The 21,933-nt window shown below is 36.5% G+C and overlaps 1 protein-coding gene across 1 annotated transcript in view; it reads left to right on the forward strand.

Annotated features, from left to right (window-relative positions):
• The window catches only part of LOC135692922 (contactin-3), a 90,250-nt gene that overhangs the window by 348 nt on the left and 67,969 nt on the right, over window positions 1–21,933 (forward strand). Inside the window, exons 2-3 of the mRNA XM_065211268.2 lie at window positions 3,163–3,243; window positions 19,920–19,988. The gene's annotated coding sequence lies outside the window, so the exon portion shown is untranslated. The remainder of the gene's footprint in view (window positions 1–3,162; window positions 3,244–19,919; window positions 19,989–21,933) is intronic.

Below are 21,933 nucleotides of genomic sequence, written 5' to 3' on the forward strand. Positions count from 1 at the left end.
TTAAGCTATGTTTTCTTCATGCGAACTTCCTTTTACTATTTATGTGGCGTGTACAAAAGTTTCGAAATTTGGCGCGATTTCAAAGTCCCTCATGCAATGCTCTATTGACCTTCCCCATTGATTGGCCTTGGGAAGTTAAAGTTTATGAAAAGGTACTCCAGCCAATTTGTAAAGTCAAGTAAAAGATATTATCATTTATGTAAACAATTTCTATTCCTCCTTTGCTACAAAAGACAAAAGAAATAGTACAAAAAAATTCTCATAGAAAGTTATGGAGATTTGTTCCATCAGAGCTTAAAGGTAATGTGTCCATATAAAAGGACTGCGTATACCCAACTTGTCAAGCCACCCATCAAAATAACAATTTGCGATTGGTTAGTGTTCTTGCAATGCAAAACTGCTCACATGAAAAGCTGACCTCACAGCAGAATAAATAAACAGAACAACTGTAATGACTGGGGCGATGACATGAAAAATCACATGTTTTTAAAAACCTCTGCAGAGTCACTTGCTATAGCTGGACACATTACCTTTAAGCATTTCAACTGAATTATAGTCAACTTCAAAAAATGAATACCTTAAACATTAAAAAACATTACATTGTCACACTAAGATATATAGAAGTAGCATTTGCCATAGATCCTAATCTTTATTAAACCTAGTTTTTAAGTCTAATTAAATAAGAACATAAATTTTGTATCTTGAATGAATGTTCCTGTAATGTATTGAATAATTAATTTATCTCATTCGTGCACACACTTGCTTTGGACTTTTTTAAACCCAAGTTAATTTGTTTTCCACTTTATATGGATCTTGCTAGATATGAATTGTATCAATGCAGAAAACAGTAAACATTAAAATATTTTCATGCTTGAAGCCCAGTTCCTTTTAATGAAATACAGTTTGTTGATTTGATTTTAGGGCTTGATAAGGCTATTTGATAAGGGTTCACCTCTCTAGATTATTTTCAAGACAATATAGATTTGAGCATACAATTAGCAGATTTTCAAGTTCTGTTGCCATTCTGTAAATGTTGGTGTGGCTAAGTTTATGCAACACACCTCTGCTAACACTAGCATGGGTATTGTAGGAACATCCTTGCTTGTGCTAGTCAATAGCATGATTTTATTTTTGAGCAAAGGTTTTGTCTCTTTTAGAATTATTTGAAGAGTATGCTCAATATCCATTATTCTCATCTTAGGTTCCACACCTTCTCCATAATTTGCATTGAATTTTTCTTCATATCTTACCTTTTTGAGTAATGGTGTTCCCTGTCTATATTTTGTGTATTCTTTTCCGATAATGTATCACATTCTCAAGTTGACTTAGTCTGCTTGTATTGTGTATGCAAATTTCCATGAATGATGCCTTCACTGGACTAGGGAGTTATGATCAACTATTCCATGTTGGATGCATAGACCCTACAATCACAAGCAGAATCTTAACAGAGTGCAACCTGCCTACCAAGGGCATACTGGAACTGTACTTCTGGGATATGTGGCTCTGAAACCTTACCAGGCCTTATATAGGTGTGGTCACTTAGATAGCCTATTTCAGCCTATTTCAGCCTATTGCATTAAAATTGATATTCATTTGTATAACTTTAATCAGTTCCAGATAATTTAGGCATAAAAGCCATTGTTTCCAATGGGCAAAATCTTATGTATTTATCGTTAAAGTTAATCGTTATGTATTTATGCATAAATTCAAGAATTTCTCCTCATAAAAGGCCTGCTCTTTAAAATCTGAGGGGCCCCTGTGTTGATCGCTACATAGCCACCCGGGCCAGTCCACCACTGCTGTCTACTGGTTTTGTGTGTACCTTTTTTACATATTTCTTATATCAGTTTATTTAAATCAAGATTTTGACAAGACAACTTTTTATTTTGACCTGTAAACTATGTCCTATTTGGTTTGGAGTTTATTTTATCCTTGCATGAAAATAATTCCTTCTATAAGGTCTTAAGGCTGATCTCATTTCAAGCAATATTAAGTAGTGACAATAGAGTTTATATAGGAGTAGAAACTCTGGAAAATAATATCATTAGTTTGAAACATACTTAACTCTAATGTTTCTGATAGGAATGTAACTCTTTTCACTAACAAAGCTGCTGCTAGAATGTAAGAGGCCGGCATCATTCAACAAATGCAATGCATCATAACATCAATGCAAAGGTTCAACTCAGTGCCCTGTCAACATAACTTTATGGTGTCATCTTTCTTTGAATCAAAAAGAAAACAAACTAGCAAAGTGAATGAAATTGCATTTGTTTTCATGACCCTGCAAACTTGTGCACCACAGTATTTGCGCTTGCTTCTACCACTTGTCACTTACAAAGCCTTTGCCTGTTCCATCCTCCTTTTCAAGATATACTCTCTAGATTTATTCTTTCATCATACCGTAATGCACCATTAGACTCAATTTAGCCCACTCTTTTTAACTAACTTTTGATTCAGCAGTTTCCTATCCATTACGCTTCCCCACTGTCTCTCCACTTTCTATTTCGTCAATCTAGGGAATAACAACAGGGTAATTTAATATATATTACATCGTCTTCTGGTAATCCTGAAAATTGAGACGATGAATTTTATCAGTTAAGGAATACATTAGAATACTCACTTCTATAAACCCTTATCAAAGCTTGGAAGAAAAGGATTCATATTGTAATCAAGTAAGCTATATTGTAATATTGTAAGCTATCTATCAAAGCTATATTGTAAGCAAATGAGGGAAGCAAATTCTTTCCTTCCGTCAATGTATAGCCATTGGTTATCGATAGGCCTTAGACTAACAACCGTGCAACCATAATGATCGCGCGCTTAAAAAAATTTTCTCTTCGCACTTTACTCATGGCAAAAACACTGCTTCAAATTAACTTTTATTAGTGCCCATCATTGACGGGCTCTTTGAGCACAACCACTCGACTTCTCGACTCCAAATTTAAAAAACAAACTTATTAAGAGAGTGGATCTAAATGGCTTAGGTATATCTCGGTAATTGGCGTTGCTCTCCAGTGTTGGTTCCATAAACAGCTTTACAGGGATTTTAATTAATTTCAAGCACTGTTGAATTTGCAGAGAAATTTTAATCGACCCTATAAAGCTTCTTGTTCTGAGATTAATGTTTCAATCTGCTCAAGCTATTGAATATCCCCTTTACAGGGAAAACTGCATATTGCAGGCCCATAAAGATTACTCAGACGTTGTTTGAAGACAGGAGATTTTTGCGCCGTGGAAGCAAAGGTATGAGCCGTTATTTGACTATTATGCTTTTTATATTAATCAATATATGAATCATATCTTTTTAAGCTGTATAGGAACACGACCATTTTCTGTGTCTTTGAATAACCAGGTATTTCTCATAGGGGTCTACAAAGCAACGGTCTGGCACAAAAACATCATGTTATTAAATCTAAATATTCTTTTCCTCGTCAAGGACAGTTTCATAGCAACCGCAAAATGAAATATAATGTTCAAGTAAATGATTTATGCTTGGCTTTCAAACGATAAATACTCGTTATCCAAGTTTCGATTGAGGGTTTATCAAAGTTTGCACTCTCTACCAAAATACTCTCTTTTCACGAGTTTATTGAATGATTGGCATGTTCTGATATTATCTAAGATGTGTTACATTACCTTCTTGTTTACTAGCTCTTTCTCTTTTTTATATCTTACACTCACTTTCATTCTTTTTCATTAATTATGTTCTAACTATTTGTTCTTTTATGGTTTAATGGAAACAACTTCATTTCCCAAGCCCATAGGTATTGTCTTTTACTTGGTATGTTGTCATTATTTGAGAATAAAAACGAGGGAAAAGGTCCAAGCTATAGTGTTGTTGCATGAAATAAAGCTTTTGAAACTTTTTGGTCTTCATTAGAACAATGTATATTTTTTCCTGCAATGAAAATTACTGTTTTATCAATTTGTCATAAAGTACCAGTGTACACGCTAAGAACAGGACGGTTCTAAGTTGTCCATGTTTTACCCTTAATGCGATCACCAGGTAGCTGTGATCACAGTTGTGTAAATATGTTAAAGTCACCCAAGAACTGAAACGTTCTTTCTGATTTCAAACTTTTAGCCAACTCTTAAAGATTTCTTTTGGTTGAAAATAAGCTTAACCATAAGTTGGAGGTCGTTAATTTAAAGTTTTAATTTGCATAAAAGTTTGTAACCGATGCAGGTTGAATATTTATGTTTTTTCGTAATTTTATTTAAAAAACAAAATAATTTGAATGGTTTGAAATGTTTGCGAGTCGAACATATTTTGCATCCACTTGAAAATTCGAAATAGTCCCATTCTTTTAGAATGTTCGACTTTCGATCACGTAGCCCGAAAGAGTGCCCTGAAGTATTTCCCAAATCTTGCAACTTCACTTAAGTAAAGCAAAAAACTGACGTTTGCCCATGGTTTTCTCATTTTCTTGGTCTGGTTCATAGATTTTAGATTCAGGAAAAGTGCCAGTTTTCTTGTGGCTGTATCTCAGCCTATTTTTAGCCAATTCAACTTACTTTGGGCTTTCAGAAGTATTTTGTAGTGCTCTTTCAGGTTACGCTTTCAAAATTAAAAAATCCAGCTTTTTGCGACGTCATCATTTTTAACTCAATTATCTTATGTTGACTTCTTGAAAAATATTTGTATATCCAGTTATCGATTTTATTTTGGCTTTAGATTACCAAACTATGAAATTTTTTTCTTTAGACCATGGGCTTCTCTGCTTGCTATTTGTTGTCAAGGATTCTGTGTAAATGTTTGTTATCGGCGCAGTTTTTTGCTTTAAAATGTTACAGTTTCATGCTTCTTTATGTGAAAATAATTACTAAAGTTTAACCTTATGTTTACAAAGTTATTAGACAAAATTGCACTTTTCCTACAACATTAAGGCATTTGTTTTGAAGGAGACAGAGAGCTCCGTAACTTCAAAAGAATATTTTAAAAATATATGTTGTCAGGAGTTGCAGCTTATGCCGCCAGATCAAAGCTGTTTTGGTGAAAGGATATAAAGAGGTCTATAAAGAGATTCCAGTCACATATGGATACTATGGCAGTGGTCTTCCAGCTAAATATTGATTTCAACGATGTCACAATCTCAACCATTTCTAAAAAAATAGATATCTCTTTGCATGCTTTTTTATAAGAATTAATTTTCTAAAAAAAATTTAATAAAATAACCCCAGTAATAACAATTCTTTTTTCTGACAACGAACCTTAAAGACATCCGTCAATCCCAGAGGCAGTTTCAGAGCAATTTTGAAGGAGGGGCAGTCGGTAGTGGGGCTGAAAAATTTTCAAAATTTGGTGACGAGAGTACGCTGTATACAACAATTTCAGATCCATTTTCGGAATAAACAATATAACTTTGAGGTAATCCTTGAAGCAAATTAACTTATCGGTCTCAGAAACTTTGTCCCCTGATTCTCATTCTTCAAGAAGGAGGGCACCATTTTCAAAAGAGGGGCGCCAGACTTGCTTCAACTCGTCAAGGGAGGGGCAGCTGCCCCTAGTTGCCCCCCCTTAAATCCGCCACTGGTCAATCCACATAAGTGGGATACTACTCAGGCGCTTGGTGACTGGCCAAAAGTCGATCGACAGATGCTTAAACCTTATACGTTTCCCCATTTACACGGGCTTTTTTTCGTTAAGGGAAACGAAACATACTAAATTTTGACAATACGGATATACCCGTTTCCGTGCATTGGCAAGGCCTATCCGTAGTCTTTTGGATCAAGTCCGGAAAGGATCCACTTTTGTGCAAAGGTGGTCTTAGATCAAAACCTATTACCGATGGTGTTTGTTTATATGGACTTGTTGCGTCTAGTTCCTATATTCTTCAGTGTTATAGGACTCGCTATCTACTTCAGTGGCGGAAATTACGGGGGTTTGGGGGGGGGGGGGGGGCTCGGGGGCTCGGGGCCTCGTCATATGACCAAATATATGACCAAAGTCAAAACTGCTTGTGAATTGTATATTTAATTTAAATTCTGTAAAGATTAGCCAATCTTTCCTTCGGATTTTTCCAAATAAAAGTTATTTTCAAACGTATTTTTCACTGATGAAAACAAGATAAAATGCATAAAATGTCAAAAGTGTAATCGGTCGACCTCTTATATCATCAACTATCTTAGATGAGATATCAACTTTGATATCAAAAATCATAAATGGATTGTTCTTCTTGCAACTTAATTATGGCGTGGTCAGCAAATATTTCTGAAGGGTCCCGTCAAAAAATTATCTATTTTTATCAAAATGTGCAGTTTCTTTAAATTTAGACATGATCCAAGATGTTGTCAGAAAATCGTAGGCCTTGTCCCCCCCCAAAATGAAAGCCTGAATTTCCGCCACTGATCTACTTTCTGGTAATTTCTACATACCCCAAGGGTGTAGTGCTTTGGATTCACACGCAAAAATGTCACCAATTTATAACCAAAAGTAGAAGCCCTCTGAGCCCCTTTGCACTATACTCCATCGATTTCCGTGATAACATGATTACCATGATAACCCATCAACTGTCAAACCCTTGTAATTTTAAATTTTTCGATTGCCCATAGCTTTGATTTGACTCTTTTGGCACGTGTCTCCTTAAATGTCCATAAATGAACTAAACATTGGATGACCAGTAACGCATTAATGTTGTGAACTGAATATAAACTTTTTAGTGTTTTTCAATTTAAAGTCTTGTCAGGGGCGTCGTGGCCGGGGAGGGGGGCGTGGGGGGCCGTGACCCCCTTTATTTTCAAAATTTGACGGATTTTCGGAAAAATTATTGTTTTGTCGGGAAATTCTCAAACTTGAGCTGTGGATAAAAATGAGAAGTAAAACGCACCTTTTATTTGACTAAAGTACTTACCGTATTATCGCTGGGCAATTCACTTTTGTAAAGAAAATACTAGATTTCCACAAAAACAAAAGTTTTCTCAGGAATTACCGATTTCTCAGGATGCTGCTTGGATTTTGTCAGTTGAAATCCGAATCTTCAAGGGCCAAATTTGGTTTTGGAAATTGGCCAATTATTTCTTTATTTGATACTGAAGAAAGGGACAAAGCCAATTTTGTGCCTATCGCCAAACTTGAAAATTTTGTCCCAGATTTGAAAATTTATGCAGTTATGTTACATAAGGTAAAACAAGAAAGAAACGATCAATACCATCGCTTTCTATCGATCAATACCAGTGGACATTCGTTTTAAGATACAATTTTATTATTAAAATGTACTCCAAAGAATGCAATTTCCGCAGAGATTGAAGCATGAAGATTATAAAATTGTTTTTCCTCCGGCGGCAACCATGGCTTTATTCTTGCCATCCATAAGGGTGAGGGGTTTCAGGGGCATTCACAGTAGGTTTGAAGAAACAGAAACAAGATAAAAGTGCATTTTAGATATCTTTCCTACTAAGACAATTGTTATGAGTTTTTCTGCCCTCCCAACTTTTAAACTTATATGAAATGCTTCTATTTGATTAGAATAGAAGAAATTTTGTCGGCAGATTTTTTCTTCTTGCCCCCTCTGGAATTCATCCGCCACGACGCACCTCAGTCTCGCAATAAAAATTCCTTCAGAATACGGTGTTTTTCTTTCAGAAAAGGCAAATATATTTTGTTGCTATTTTATTATGTTTTCCAGCGTTTACTTGAATCACGCTTTCAAAGTTATTTTGGAAATAGTCTAGTTGTTAGGGTTTCGGAAATAACATTCCTTTATATTGATTTAGCTGAATTTCCACTTAAAACTGTCGGTACCTCATGTTTTTTCTAAAGCTATTGTATTGAGGTATACCTTTTTTTTACGCTCCCTTATCCGAGGAAATATTTCTGTTTTTCAGTCCATTTCAACATTTCACGGGGGTTTCTGCAAGATTTGTCTGAGAAATACCTGTTTATCTTAGATTCTTGTTGGTTCTCTCGGCTTTGTGGTATATGTCGGTGGGTTTTTTATTGTTATAAGTATGTGTTTAAGGCAAGAAGCTTTTTTAGTATTTTATTGTACTGTACAAAAATCAGTTTGGTATGATCCTATTTTCATGATCTCATTAATGTATAAACAGATTGTTATTTAGATAGTCTAACAAGGCAACGCCAAATGCTACCATACCGGATATCTGGGCGCATGTGCATAAAGACAACTCAAATATCGTACTGCACTTCTGCTTAGCCGCATCTCTGTTTAACTACACCCAGTGATAAATCATGTGATTTGTGCCAGAGTTGATACTTCAGTTTGAAAGGCAACGTGTACTGTAATGCTCAGTCATATAGACTACCACTTCAGCTTGTACTGTTTTGACCAGGGGCGGATCCAGAGCAAATTTGAAGGAGGGGCAGTTGTTAGTGGGGGCGCTGAAAAATTTTCAAAAATTGGTGACGAGAGTGCGCTGTATACAACAATTTCAGATTCATTTTTAGAATAAACAACATAACTTTGAGGTAATCCTTGAAGCAAATTAACCTATCGGTCTCAGAAACTTTTTCACCTGATTCTCATTCTTCAAAAGGGGCGCACAAATTCCAAAAAGGGGCGCCAGACTTGCTTCAACTCGTCGAGAGAGGGGCAACTGCCCCTAGTTGTCCCCCTTGAGTCCACTATTGGTCCTGACGTGAGGGAAATCCTTGCAATGAATTAAATATACTCCAAGCCAACAGTGTGACGAAATGTGTTTTTCAGTCCCTAAACACTGCATATAAAATTCTCAGTGTTTCCACAAAGTACCCATGTTATTTTCTGTTGAAAGAAGGCAGATGTGTCAATAATTGATTTAACCTGACCTACCGTACCAATAACTTGGCTCGTAATGTTAAGGAAAACACAAATAATGCTGCAATCCTGGAAAAAAGGCTAAGATCTTTTAAGAAAAGTTGATCTGCTCTCTTCCCTTTAAAAAACATTTTCTCTCCTTCCGATTCAATCTTAAGAACATGTTTTTGAAACACAAATGATAGAATTACTAATCAAACATTCGGGTTGAAATGGGGATTCGCATTTAAAGGGGCAACGTAAAGTCGAAAATTGCGAAAATTGCATTTCGTCTCAATAATTTTGTCCAGAATTGTAGCTATGAAAACAGTCCATTCGCAAAGAATAAGGCTCTAGATTCTAAACCAGCCCTTTTTCTAGCTTGAATGACACAAGCAATCTTCACCATAATCTTCACGTTAGCCTGTTTAATAGCTACTTTTTGTACATGTTGATATCCACCATGTTATTTTAAACAGTTAATCTCGATATGATTCGCCGCTTTAGATGATGAGAAATAAGGTTCAATTTGGCTGATTTCATATCTGAAACGCGGCTCTATTTCGTATGTAATTTTTTCGAATAATAATCAAAACGAGGCTGTTTGTTAAGCCTGTTTACTATATGAAGGTTTTGTGATATGTACAGACATTGTCAATGACCAATTGGCAATTCATAAACATAGGCGCGATCCTAAGAAGTTAGGAGAGGGCTATGCCGTAGGCAACTTCTAGAAGCCGGACCCATGACTACACCCATAATACAAAAATTTGCGTTGACGATTCTTTGTTGTTTTAATGAAATCATTCATACTACTCACCGATAAAAAAACTAAAGGGTTGCCAACGTAGACTGCTATGTTAAACCAAACCTGTTCTCATATGTACGGGAGAGGATGAACCCCTTGAAAAAGCTCTGAATTTTAACCAGGGGTGTATGGGTGTGACACCATCTAATAACTTCACAAGCCCCCCCAGTCCCCCTCCGGTGCACCTCTTTTCATATTGTGTATCGAGCTTCGTTTTCCATACAGTTGATAAACATGTTCTTCTCTACGCTTGTCGATGTTTCTATATGAAAAACTTCTAGCGTTGCCTCTACTTTTGATAACTGGTCAGAAACAAACGAAACATTATTGATGTTTCTTTCAACCAATATAACTACGCTTGATAAGTTGGAAAAAGTAAACTACAAGCTATACGCTTCCGTTCTTTTGAGTTTCATAAACAATATTTAGTAAAACCACTCCCAAAATGAAGATACCTCAGTATGCAGGATGTTGGGCTGTGGATATTTCCCACGAATTGCTACCCGCCACCCGTGAAATGAATACCAAACATGTTCTTGCACAATAAAGTAAATGATAACGTTTTCTTGCACAATAAATATTTCTTTACCCTTTGTTTTTTGCGTCAGGATTATTTCAAGTGTTTAGATTATCTTGAATGTATCCAACATTCATGCCATATTAGAGGTATAATGTAAATTTTGTAAATTTTAAATCCATTTATTGTGGGCAAATACTGGCTTGAAATTTGTTTTGCATAAACTTGTTTAAGGGTTTAACTTGTTATAAAATTACGAGCATGTTTGCGTTACTCTAAATGCAATTATTGTATCATTGTAAATAAAGATTCCTGAGGTAATTTGAAAGAATGTCTCAGCTGCTTCAAAAACTATCAAAATATGTTAAAGTTGGGTTTTGGTCTCCGTTTTAACACCATATCATATTGATATTTTTACAACCTTTTTTAAGTGTAAAGTCGAAAGTGCGTCAGCCGTATGACCCTTAGCTACCTTAAGTGCTTGTCACTACTGTGTATACAATGTTATTGGGTAGGGTAGCCACTAGAGTTCTAAAGTGTGACGTCATCAAAAACCTATTTTTAGAATTTATGAATTTTAACCACATAGCGTAAAAGATCACCATGAAATACTTTCAAATACGCAAAATTGGCCGAACATGTCTAAAATCGGTTGAGATGTGGCTAATGAAAGATTTGAAGTTTGCTAACGAATCAGTTATTTTGGCTCTGTTCATAACGTTATGAACAGAGACCAAAATACATAGATTTGATGGGGAGAGAACCAATAAACATGTGGCCATATCTCTGCCAATTCGTAACACACTTGCCTGATTTTGCACATTTAGAGGTATTTCATGATGCTCTTTCAGGTTATGAGATCCAAACTAAAAATTTCTAAAAAATAGATTTTTATGACGTCATCACTTTAGAACTCTCTTTAATGTAACTCTTCCTGGTATTGCTGCCAATTACCCATGTTGCCATTGGTTGCGTAGGTTGAAAAGTGGCTGGCTCTCAAATCGTAGCAAAGTTATCAAAGCCCCCGGCCTTTTTGCTACTTTAGTATCAAGCCTGTTATTCATGATTTTTTTCTTGGATGTTTTCATATTAAGAACAGCTCTTTTTCTGCATTATCAAAGTTCTGCGCATGATAAAATTGTATTACGACTTCGTAGTTGTAGTTTCACCAAACTTCTATGAAAGAAATTGGTGCACACATTTTCATTATTGACATTTTTCAAAAGCCAGTTCAACTCACCTTTGCAAAGTTTGCTTGTAGTACAAATCCTAAAAATGGCTTTGGAAAAAGCAGGCATTTCAATAAATATTTACGCTCTTTGTTGGACAGTCTTCAGATAAATTACGAAGCTACTGTTGTGCTTAACAATCCTTTCCTTTCCCTTCGTTTCATCCATTTTTAGTTTCTTCCTCGCTCTTTTTTGGAGATTCATTAGAGCCTCAGTAACCAATCTACGATCTGTGTCCTCTAACGTTATTTAATGTTTACAGCGGAACAAAAAGAGAGCAAATTCACCGCCAGGTTCCTCAGAATAGTTGAGTGAAGTTGAGTGAAACTTTTGTCAAGTTTTGCTACCGTCACTCAACTCCGCTCAACCTGATTAAACAAATGTTCAATAAGAAAGGTTTAGTGAAATATTTAGCGTTTTAACAACTCTTTAACGCAATTTGTTTTGCTAAAGTGCGAATTGTAAGCCCTTTAATCAGATGCTGTTGCAGACAGTCTTAGATCTAGTTGAGGATGCAGTTTTGTTCTGTTATCCTGATACAATTGCTATATCCATTTAACTTTGTATCGTTGGTTCATGTAATGCTGCGATGCAGTCACTTTGTCTTTTGTCTTCTTCATCCATTTACTCATGTCACAGCCTGTTTAATCATGCCACCCATACGTCTGTTCCTTTTCTTTTCTAAAAAATCATCTTTAGCTTATACTGTCGTCTCTTAATTGGCATCCGTTTTATGATTCCATTTTTCTGTTATTATTCTAGCAAAGGGCAGCCGAGAGCCACACCGGGCCAAGGGGGAAGGACCAATGCTTTGGCCCCTTCCTACCCAAGGAAATTAACCTAAAATGCGTTTAACATGGATTTAAAATGCATATAATTTGCTTTATTTTCTTTTTGTTTGAATTCGTATAGCATTGTTTAACATTCCCAGTACACACGTGATTTGTAATAACCACGTTATTAAGAATAATATTTTAAATAGCTGCAGTTCAATTAGCAGCGGGCCTAACTTTGCTTACGGGCAAAGGAGCAATTGCCTCCCTAGGCCTGTTCTTGCATCGTGACTATTCAATTGAATCTGACACGATTCAACTCAATAACAACTAACAACCAAAAGTTTGGAGATTAAAGACTCATTGCTAACAATGAGCCATTGCGCTACGCAAGCATCCCATAATGCATTTTTAGACAGTCTGAAATCAATTTACTGCTATTGAAGACAGTTTACTGCCATTATTTGGATCGTCGCCAGGCTCGCAAAGGCCCATTGTTAGCAATGAGTCTTTAACTGCTGGAAATGTTTGTGTAATGTTGGCAACGATTTAAAAATTCAAGTGCTTACTATTGAAGGTAATATATGTAGGTAGTAATGCCCAGTTTTGAAAAAGTTAAGAAAGGTAGTAAGTTTTGTAGCCAATAGAGATGTGTTTAGCACATAATAGTCAATTCATCCATGATTGTTAAAAAGGCTGACAAAAAGATGTTCTAATAAGGATGAAAACATTTTTTATTTTATATTATTTTATTTACAACCTCAATCCACTTTAATGGTAGTTACTACCGGCTAGCCTGGTGACAAATCTACTAATTTGCAAAAGTTTTAACATATGAATAAAATCATAGGAGTTTATAGTATCTTTAGAAGTTAAGGGTTTGTCTAAGACTTGTTTGCATACAAAACATATGATAATAATAAGAGAAATATTTATACAGGGAAAATCTTGTAACTACTTCAAGTAATGTCATCAATGAAATTCCATACTCTTTGATTTCATTGGTTTAGATCAAGCTACCTGTGCGTTGATTGGCTTAAACCAAGTTATGTTTTCGTCGATTGGTTTAGACCAAACAACCTGCATATTGATTTGTTTAGATAACCACTTGCAGCCTGCCTCTTGTATGGACACACTGCTGTTGAATGATAATGAGAAGTGAAAGCACGACGTAATGTACTAATCGGGAAGCGGAGGGGGGGGGGGGGGGGAAATCTTCAAATGAGTGGGACAACCCTCTGTCCTGGAGTCAAAGATCATGCATAATATTGACATCTCACGCGCATGCCATTTGACTCTCAGATGGTTGGTTGCGTCACTTTTTAAAAGAGTTTCTCTTGTTTGTTCCTCCAACACTGAAAGCTACACCATCTTTCTGAAAGGAGCAAGTCTCTGCTAGCAAGATTAATAGAATCCGGAGGTCAGCCTACCCTGCGTTTTGCCTTCTTAGGAATTTTATCTCTGCTAGCTGTCTGAAAATATGCCTTGTCATTGTTGCACTTCCCCTAAATCATTCCCCTTAGGCACGAAATTACAAAATTAGACAAATACATAAAGTCCGTCCTTTACGAGCGGGTCTGCAAATATATATTTTGAGTTAACTTTGGTCTAGGAACAAACTTTAGCTGGCCTTAGTAGTATGCTGTGATCCACCCAAAGTGACTTCAGAACAAAAAGACGCCATTTGCGGGTTTTTCGACTGTAGTTGAGTACAACAATCCGTGCTTCTGAATCCTAAAATTATGCTAAAGTCGAAAAAATGCCTTTGAATCGAATTCAATCATTAAGGATCAATAAATCTTCAGTCTCGATGATATTTTTGGTAACGAAGTCTTTAGCTTTCAAACAGCACCGGCGAACCGATGCCTTCATAGAAGCTAAGACCTTATTATTGTTTCAAAGTGAGTAAGTATATATCCAGAAGATCAGCTTTTCGGCATATTTTATACAGTTGTATGTGTGACGTAAAAAAGCCAGCCGTCTAGAACCCTGCATTTGTAAGGGTTCTGGGCAAACACGACTTTTAAATGTCAGCATCTGATGCTTCTGAAGCAGCAAAATCTGTGTTTGACATAATAAATGACTTAACAGATGGAAGCACAAATATGGACACGCCCCCCCCCCTCCAGATCGCGGCAGGATCGATTTTAGATTTCGATTAAATTCGATGAGAAATAGTGAGGGGAGGAGTAACAATGTATTTTTTGCGATGTAATCCTATAATTTTGAAGTTATGTAGCCAAAAGTTGGCCATGGGCTTTCCTTTTTGGCAAGATTAGCGTTCCTTGTTGATAAACGGACCTTTTTGACAGTAAAAAAGGCGTGGCCTAAGATTTTTCGTTTTGTCCCCTACAGCCTAGTGGCTGGCGCCGCCCCTGAACAAGGTCCTAATTTACTGACAAGCAACTTGCTTGGTGGTAACCGCCCCTTGAATAACACACCCAACGTTGGCAGACTGACCTTTAAACAAACACATTCTACTTGCTTTTCTTATAACAGTAAATTTCTATTTTTGAACTATTTCTGTGGTATAAAGAAGATTTTGAGCCGCGTTATGGAATTTTACAAAACCAGAAAATTCGAAGAATTATTATGAATGATGCCATAAATTTGAATAGCTGTCAGCAGTGTTTATTAAAGATTTTTGGCTCTTTATTAAAGAATTCTATTCCAATTCAGTTCTAGAGTTGAATCATTTCAACATCTATCGATAGGTAGAGAAGCAAAAAGAAAATTCTGGAAGAAGATATCTCTCGTAAAGTGCAAAACGTAACCCAATGGTTAGATAGTTTGCAGTTGAAGACTATGAATAAAATTAATGAATCACAAGTAAAAGAAGCTATTAAGATAACAGGATGGAAAGATGAAGCTTATAAAGAAAATTAAATTTTATTTACTATAATGATACACGGGTAATAAGATAGTGATTTTGAATAACGCAACCAAAAATGAAAGTATATTGAGAGAAAATATGATATAAACTGGAAATCTTCTGCCCCTAAATGTATTTCGAAATCATTTTTTTAGCAACAAGAACTTGCCTTTAAAATAACAGCAACCCTTTGAAATCTAAGGCAGCATAGTAGAAGATAGGTTGGCCAGTTTTTTTGCAGCAATTAATCTCCCCTGGGATTGTCTTTCATATTCTTAAGGTTTACAGGAAGCAAACGCCCAAATCAAGGCGTCGGGCGCTCGAAGGTGCCAGTTACACTATGCGCACAAGCAAGCAGGGCATTGTAGTGTAATTGCTACCCCAAATATTATTCCGGAGTTGAAGCCCTGCTCCGGTCCGCAAGCAGTCCGGTATAGTGTAACTCTCGCCTGAGAGCGATATTACAAAGGTAACCGCTGTTACAGCATGCCAAGTACTCATTTATGCTGCAATATCACTGAGATGTTACCCGCAAGCCACAATATTTTCAATGTACCGTAAGCAATTTGATATTTTCGACGACCTGATAACGGGACTATAGAATTCTCATTAACACTTACCTTAACTTACACAGCGGTGTTAGTTACAGTCTTCATATTGAGTTTCTTATCCACACCCTGCTAAATCTGTTTGCGGTGTCATTCTATTTTTCTAGGGAGGGACCATCCATTACCGACGTTGAAAGTGACTTGGAAACCTTCTTATTTTACAAAGATGCCGTAATGCTAAAAGCACTTTCTCCGTTCAGTCCTTATACATTATTGGTAACCTTATAGCTAAAACCCGTAGACTGAGTGCCGAGTCCAACATTTCAACGGCACATTTTAGTCAAGAGCTCCCCATTTTAGTATTTTCCCTCTCCCTCCTTGTGTCCCTAACCCTGAAATGCTAACGAACGCCTTCTCACAGAAATGTTTTAGAAATAAACCTTCTTATAGAAGTTCGCTTTTCGCGCTTAGAGAAATATTTTTCAAATAGAAATAAACACTAATTTTGGTTAGGGCAGAGTAAAAGTAATTTGAAAAAATTGGGTAAAGAAGGCATAATGATAGTATTCGGGTAGGTGTTCCAGGTAATTTAATCTTGTCACGTAAAAGCATCCCGTAGTGGGCCTAAGGCTATGTTCACATCGATCCGTTTTACCTGTTCACATTGCTCCGGACACATTTGAAAACGGTATGAAAACGATGAAGCGTTAACATTGCTCCGCTCTGGATAAAAAGGAAAGCGCCACGAACAGGTTTACAGCACTTACACTGCTAATAAACTTTTCAAACAGCTCAATGCCACTAATATTCCTCCGAGTAGTATGCTAACTTCGAGTGAATCAGCCATGTTAAGAAAACTTGTTCAAATTGGCGCGGTCTAAATATCTTGCTGTAATGTTGTTGTTGTTAGCGTCTTCAAAAGTATCCGTTTTCGGTGTTCACACTGCGTTTTTGCGTTTTCAAAAGTCTCCGTTTTCAAAGTGCGTTTTCAAATGTCTCCGTTTTCAAGGTGGAGCAGTGTGAACGCAAGGCACAAACGGATACTTTTTTATCCGTTTTCATATGAATACCGAGCAGTGTGAACGGGGTCTAAGGCAACAGGGTGTTGGTTTGTTTTCATGAAAGAAGAATTTTTTCATTTTCGGGAGCTTTTTCTCTGACGTTTCTTTCTTGAAGATTCTCCTGCTTATCAGAAACATCTACTTCCTCTTTTTATAAACTTAACGAAATTCGAAGGAAGGAGAGATTTCCGCGTCGCCGATCTTTTTGCGAACTTTTGTTCCCAATCTAAAGCACTAGACCATAAAACTAATAAATGAACAAAGGCTTAATAAAAAATTAATAATTTAACATAAATAAGGAAAGAAGAAAGTCATAGTGGTCGTTTTATAACGACGTAAGAATTATTTCCGGTCGCACCCAAAATAATTTCAGAAAGCAAGGATATTAATAGACTTTTAAATACGGAAGCTTAATCAGATTGTTTTCGTTAAAAATGGAGGCTTATTACCTACCTTTACTTATTAAGGGAGGCTTATTAAGGGAGAGAGGGGAGGGCTTTTTGAAGGCTGGCCCATTCGAGGGTTTTTGGCTCAACTACTTAAGAAAAAAGGCATTAAACAGTATCAGTTTTATTTTGTCGTTGTGTGAGATATTCAGTGTTTGAAGCAAAATGGAGTGGGGGAGGGGCCCATCCTTACCCATTATTCCCCGTTGGTTACCTGCATTATATATCACCATAAAACACTGAATTTCCTTAACAGTATTTCCTTAATCTTGTATTTATATTTGCTACCTAGCTTCTGAAGGTAGTGTTTAGGACATTGAGAAGATGTGCTTATAGAGCACTCTTTCCTCTTGATTTGACCAAACCTTGTGATTCCTACGACTGGAATAACAGACAGCTGGCGACTCTTGTCACTCTGTGTGAAAGTTTGGTCATGCCAGGGACTCGAACTACCGAGCAATCCTGAATGATTTCATTTTTTATCATTTGATTCATATTTTCAGAAAATATACCAGTTGGGTGTGCAATTAAGGTAGAAAACCATCATAAGCTACTAGCGTTTAAAACTTTGCTTTTTGTGTTGAAATCATCCTAGGAGTTCTGTGTAAGATAGGGTTTCCACGGGTTATTAAAATATGTTTTAGACAATATTTTTTAGGATAGCGTGGTACAAATTTCTATGCTGTGGGAAAGGATAGACGGCATTCAGTTATAAGGGCTGAAGCATCGAATTTCTTTTCTTTTTTAAACAAGATGCAACTTTTGAAAAAGGAATGACGTCAAACAAGTTTCAAGTTTTTTTAAGTAAATTGATTCCAAAAGGAAGCAGTCTTGAAGCTTTGCACAGACAGTAGCTTGTCCTTTCCAATCAATAGTAAGTTTGCTAAATGTCAGGACTATGCAAAGTTCATTATGAGATTGATTGTGCAGATAGTTGGACTCTGTATTGCAATTTTTGAATCTTTTCTCACGGTTGTCCAATACCGTGTCCGATTGGGGAACGATGAGAGGGGCCATATATGTGGCTTTTTATTTACAAAATCTCACTGCCTGTATACAAACAAGCGCTCTACGCCAAATCTTTTATAAAAGCTTATTAAAATGCGATTTTGTAAGTTTGATAAACTTTCAAAATATAAGATTTGCGGGAATTATTGAGGCCTTAGGTATGACACGGTGATAAGCGTTAATAATTATATAAATAAAGCAACTTAGATGCTTTAAATTCTTACCTGATATAAGAAGGATTTTCTCTTGGTTAGCGGTAGAAAGATAACGGCCGGGTGATCTCATGGTGTTCGTTGCGAAAACGGGTGAAAACGACACTGAAACATTTAATAGTCGTCCATAGATCAATTCATGGCCCAGCAATTTAGTTTAACAAAACGAGAACCTAAGCTGACCTAGAGCCAGTGTTTAGATTGTCACTTGCAATACAAAAATGAGAAGTAGCGTTATATGATAGATGCACAAAAAATCTTTTAACTACTTTTAAGATGTATATCTCGGAATTTTGAGCCACGATACGTCCTTTTGTTTCTTTTCAACCAAAGACTTATTTGTGCTCACCATTTTCTTTGATAGAGTAAATAACCTCTAGTATTACTTTTTGCAAGAATGATGATCAAAGTTTTGACAGCTCCTAAGTTTCCATAATCTTGAAGGAATGTTTATCAATGTACCAAAACCTAATGGAACCAGAGCATACATTAAATATTCCTCAATGAATATTAAAACAGAGGCAGACATAATACTGGAGCAGAATAAATTTCAACCCAGCGTGTTTAACATTAGCACTAATTTCGGGCAATGCGAGAAATTTTTTCTTGGATTGTCTCTTAAAGAAAATACTTTACGCTGATTTGAAAGCTGAACCAAAACGTTCTGAACTCCTGGTATTCTGAAATCATTGTAGATATCACCACAGCCTACTCAACGAGACTGTTTTGCAATGCAAATTACCCAAGCAGGCCGTGAAACTAACTTTTATAAACGTAAATTTTGCGATAAGGAAAATTAGAAGTGCCACAAGGATCAGCCTCAAGGCCCTTTTTTGTTCAACACTCAAATCAACGATTTTCACTCAAAGTGAACTGTGCAAAAATATTTTAACTAAGATGATCATATCAATATCTTTTATGTAGCTTTGAAGTGTGCCGTGGTACTAACAAACAAAAATAGCAAAGCCTAGCACTTTTAGCCAAGTTGGTTTTGATAATCAAAAGGCTAGCAAATAAAGACAAGATTCGTTTGATGACGTTTGGTGACGATCTCAATACTGTAACAGCATCGGTTGGGGAAAATCTGATTTTAAATTTATTTAATTTGTAAATGTTGATTTTAAATGCCAATCAGCGAAGGAGGAGTTGGTGAAGAGCAGTGGGTGCGGGGGAGTTGGAGGAAACTTTCTTTTTCCAATCCTCACTCATATGAATATTTCTGGGATAAAATAAGACTTTTCTTTGCCACTACAATGTGGAGACTCTGGCATTTAGAGTAGCGGGGGGTGGAACCAAGGTGATCACATTGCAATTACAGCTAAAGGAGAAAAGCTGTTGGAATCCTTGAAACCAGTATTTTTATCCAATCTTTTTCGGTCACCACCCTAATATGATCAGAAGAAGTGATAATACCATGGGTTAGAATGTTTCTTTGCAAATTGTTTGGAGTAGGTCATCCGTCGATCAGATGAAATTTCCATTTTATTCACTTTAAAGATCCTATCAAAAGCTGGTTGAAATTGAATCAAATCAGGTTATTCTTTCTGCGAAGTTGATTTATTATTTTCAAAATCTTGTTAGTCTGTGCTTAACAGATTTTATCTAGTTAAAAAGATTTTCTTATTTTCTCATAATGTTACATAATATTTATCTTTTAGCCCTGGAAATTGTTTTGTCTCTATATTTAATACAATCTGCTATTTTCTTTCCTAGCCCTTGATCGTCCATATTGAAAGCCGAGGTTTTCCTGCATTGTACCATTCCGTGCTTTCTCTCTATTTGGTAAGTTTTGTTTTGAAAAAGCGATTTGACGTTGCAAAACTAAGTGAAAAGTAGTATTTTTTTTTGGTCCCGTATTCGATATCGAATGTTGGGGAATGCACTGCTAGGGGCGCATCGTCCTTGGCCACGGCATTCTGTGGTGGGGTGGCCAGTTCCTTTCCACCCCGCTTTTACCACCCTAGTATGTTTCAACTAGGTACTCATTTTCAGCTGAGTGAACTGAGGGCCGTCCGCGAGCCGGGATCGAACCCGGAGTGCTGGCATGGCAGTCAAGCGCCTTGACCACTCGGCTAGTATTAGCCAAGTTTATTATACAATTTATGGACCTCTCATTCAAATTCCAGTGACCAATCGATGGCCTACTTATAGTTAGTCTTGTATAGAAGGGCATTTAGATCTATCTCATAACAGAGCCGAGTTGATAAGTTGTACCGGGCTTCTACTGAAATTAGTTAAAACGTTTTGTCTTTATAAAACTTTGTATGGTTGTCTTACATCTATTTTTACTAATTCTCGTTATCAGCCATTCCACTGCGATATCGATAATTATTACTTTTATAATGGTAATAATTCTTCATTGGCTCTCACAGCAGCTGGAAATATTATTTGTGTAGAAAGAATGGTTTTCGATGCGCATGCGCTTGAACTTGGTGAACGGGAGTAGGCGCTCTTCCATGGCAAACAGTATGGACAAGACGGGGGTGGGGTGTGGTGGGTTGTTGAAGAGATAAGCCAGTTGAAAGGACTTTCGTAAGTTTGTTTCTTTTATGGTCTAAGAGGACTTTTTGCTCGTCTCCCGTGCAAATCCCACTGATGGCACAAAAAACAACAGCAGGCTCCTGTCTTTTTTAAAAATTACTGCGTAGGTGTGCAGTGGTTAGGCTATCTGCTTCTTCCTGCATTTGCCTTTTTGAAAAATATATATCACGAGTAAGCTGTTTATTAGAAATATTGTTCACTTTTTAGGTCAAACGTGGGAAGTAAATTGTTATGCTTTAAAGCCTACTCCTTCTACAGACCGATTACCAGTTTAAGGGCAGTAAACTGACCCTACAAAGGTACCTTAAGGCCGTTAATCCCATCTCGTCTCCATTCACCTCCCGATTTCTTGGGCTCTGGTGATCAGGATACTTCAAAAGATGATATGGCTGTAAATACAGTATAATCCTGATAACTTGAATCCCTAATGAATAAATTTTCGTTTATTCGAGCAGTGTTTGCATTCCCCTTGAGCCTCCTAATTTCAAGGTGCAATGATTACCACTTTGCTTGGTGATAAAACCATTTTGTGCAATGATAAACCGTAAAAGTATGCAATGGTACAACTGTTTATAGTAAAAGCATATGTATACAAAAGTACAACTGTATACAAAATTTATGGACAACGAAAAAGAACATTTATTGCCTAAATGCAGCTGATTCAAAAAGGGTGTGTTCAGCAAAAATTGTCAAGTGCCTACCCAAAAACCCTATTTTCTTAAATTGATTTATTTAAAAATCAGGTATGCCCAATAAGTGAACATTTGTAGTCTCAAATATTTGTTATTGTTCTCTTGGAAGCATAAGCGTACGGGGTGAGTGCAGGTAGGGGGGGGGGGTTGACATTTTTTGGCCCGAAAAATAATAACGCCCAAATTTTTAAGGAGTATGGTTTAACACATTTGAGCTTCCAATATTAGTCAAGAAATGATTAAAATGCAACATCATTAAAATAACGTTAACTAATATGCATTTTTAAAACTTCACACATTTTCATCGAAAAAGCGAATTTCTTCCACGAAAGCGACCGAATATATAGGCTATTTTATAGATATCTTTTTGTGAAAATGATTTGATTTGCATCATTTTCAGCAATTCACGCACTTTTTTGCTTACCTGCCTATTCTTGGGATTATTGAACAGTTTGTGTTCCATTTCAAGGAGGTCAGAAACTCATAATCTACTT

This window comes from Rhopilema esculentum, chromosome 3, assembly GCF_057945365.1.
Source record: "Rhopilema esculentum isolate cy_ngs chromosome 3, ASM5794536v1, whole genome shotgun sequence".
In the NCBI taxonomy this organism is placed as follows: Eukaryota; Metazoa; Cnidaria; class Scyphozoa; order Rhizostomeae; family Rhizostomatidae; genus Rhopilema; species Rhopilema esculentum.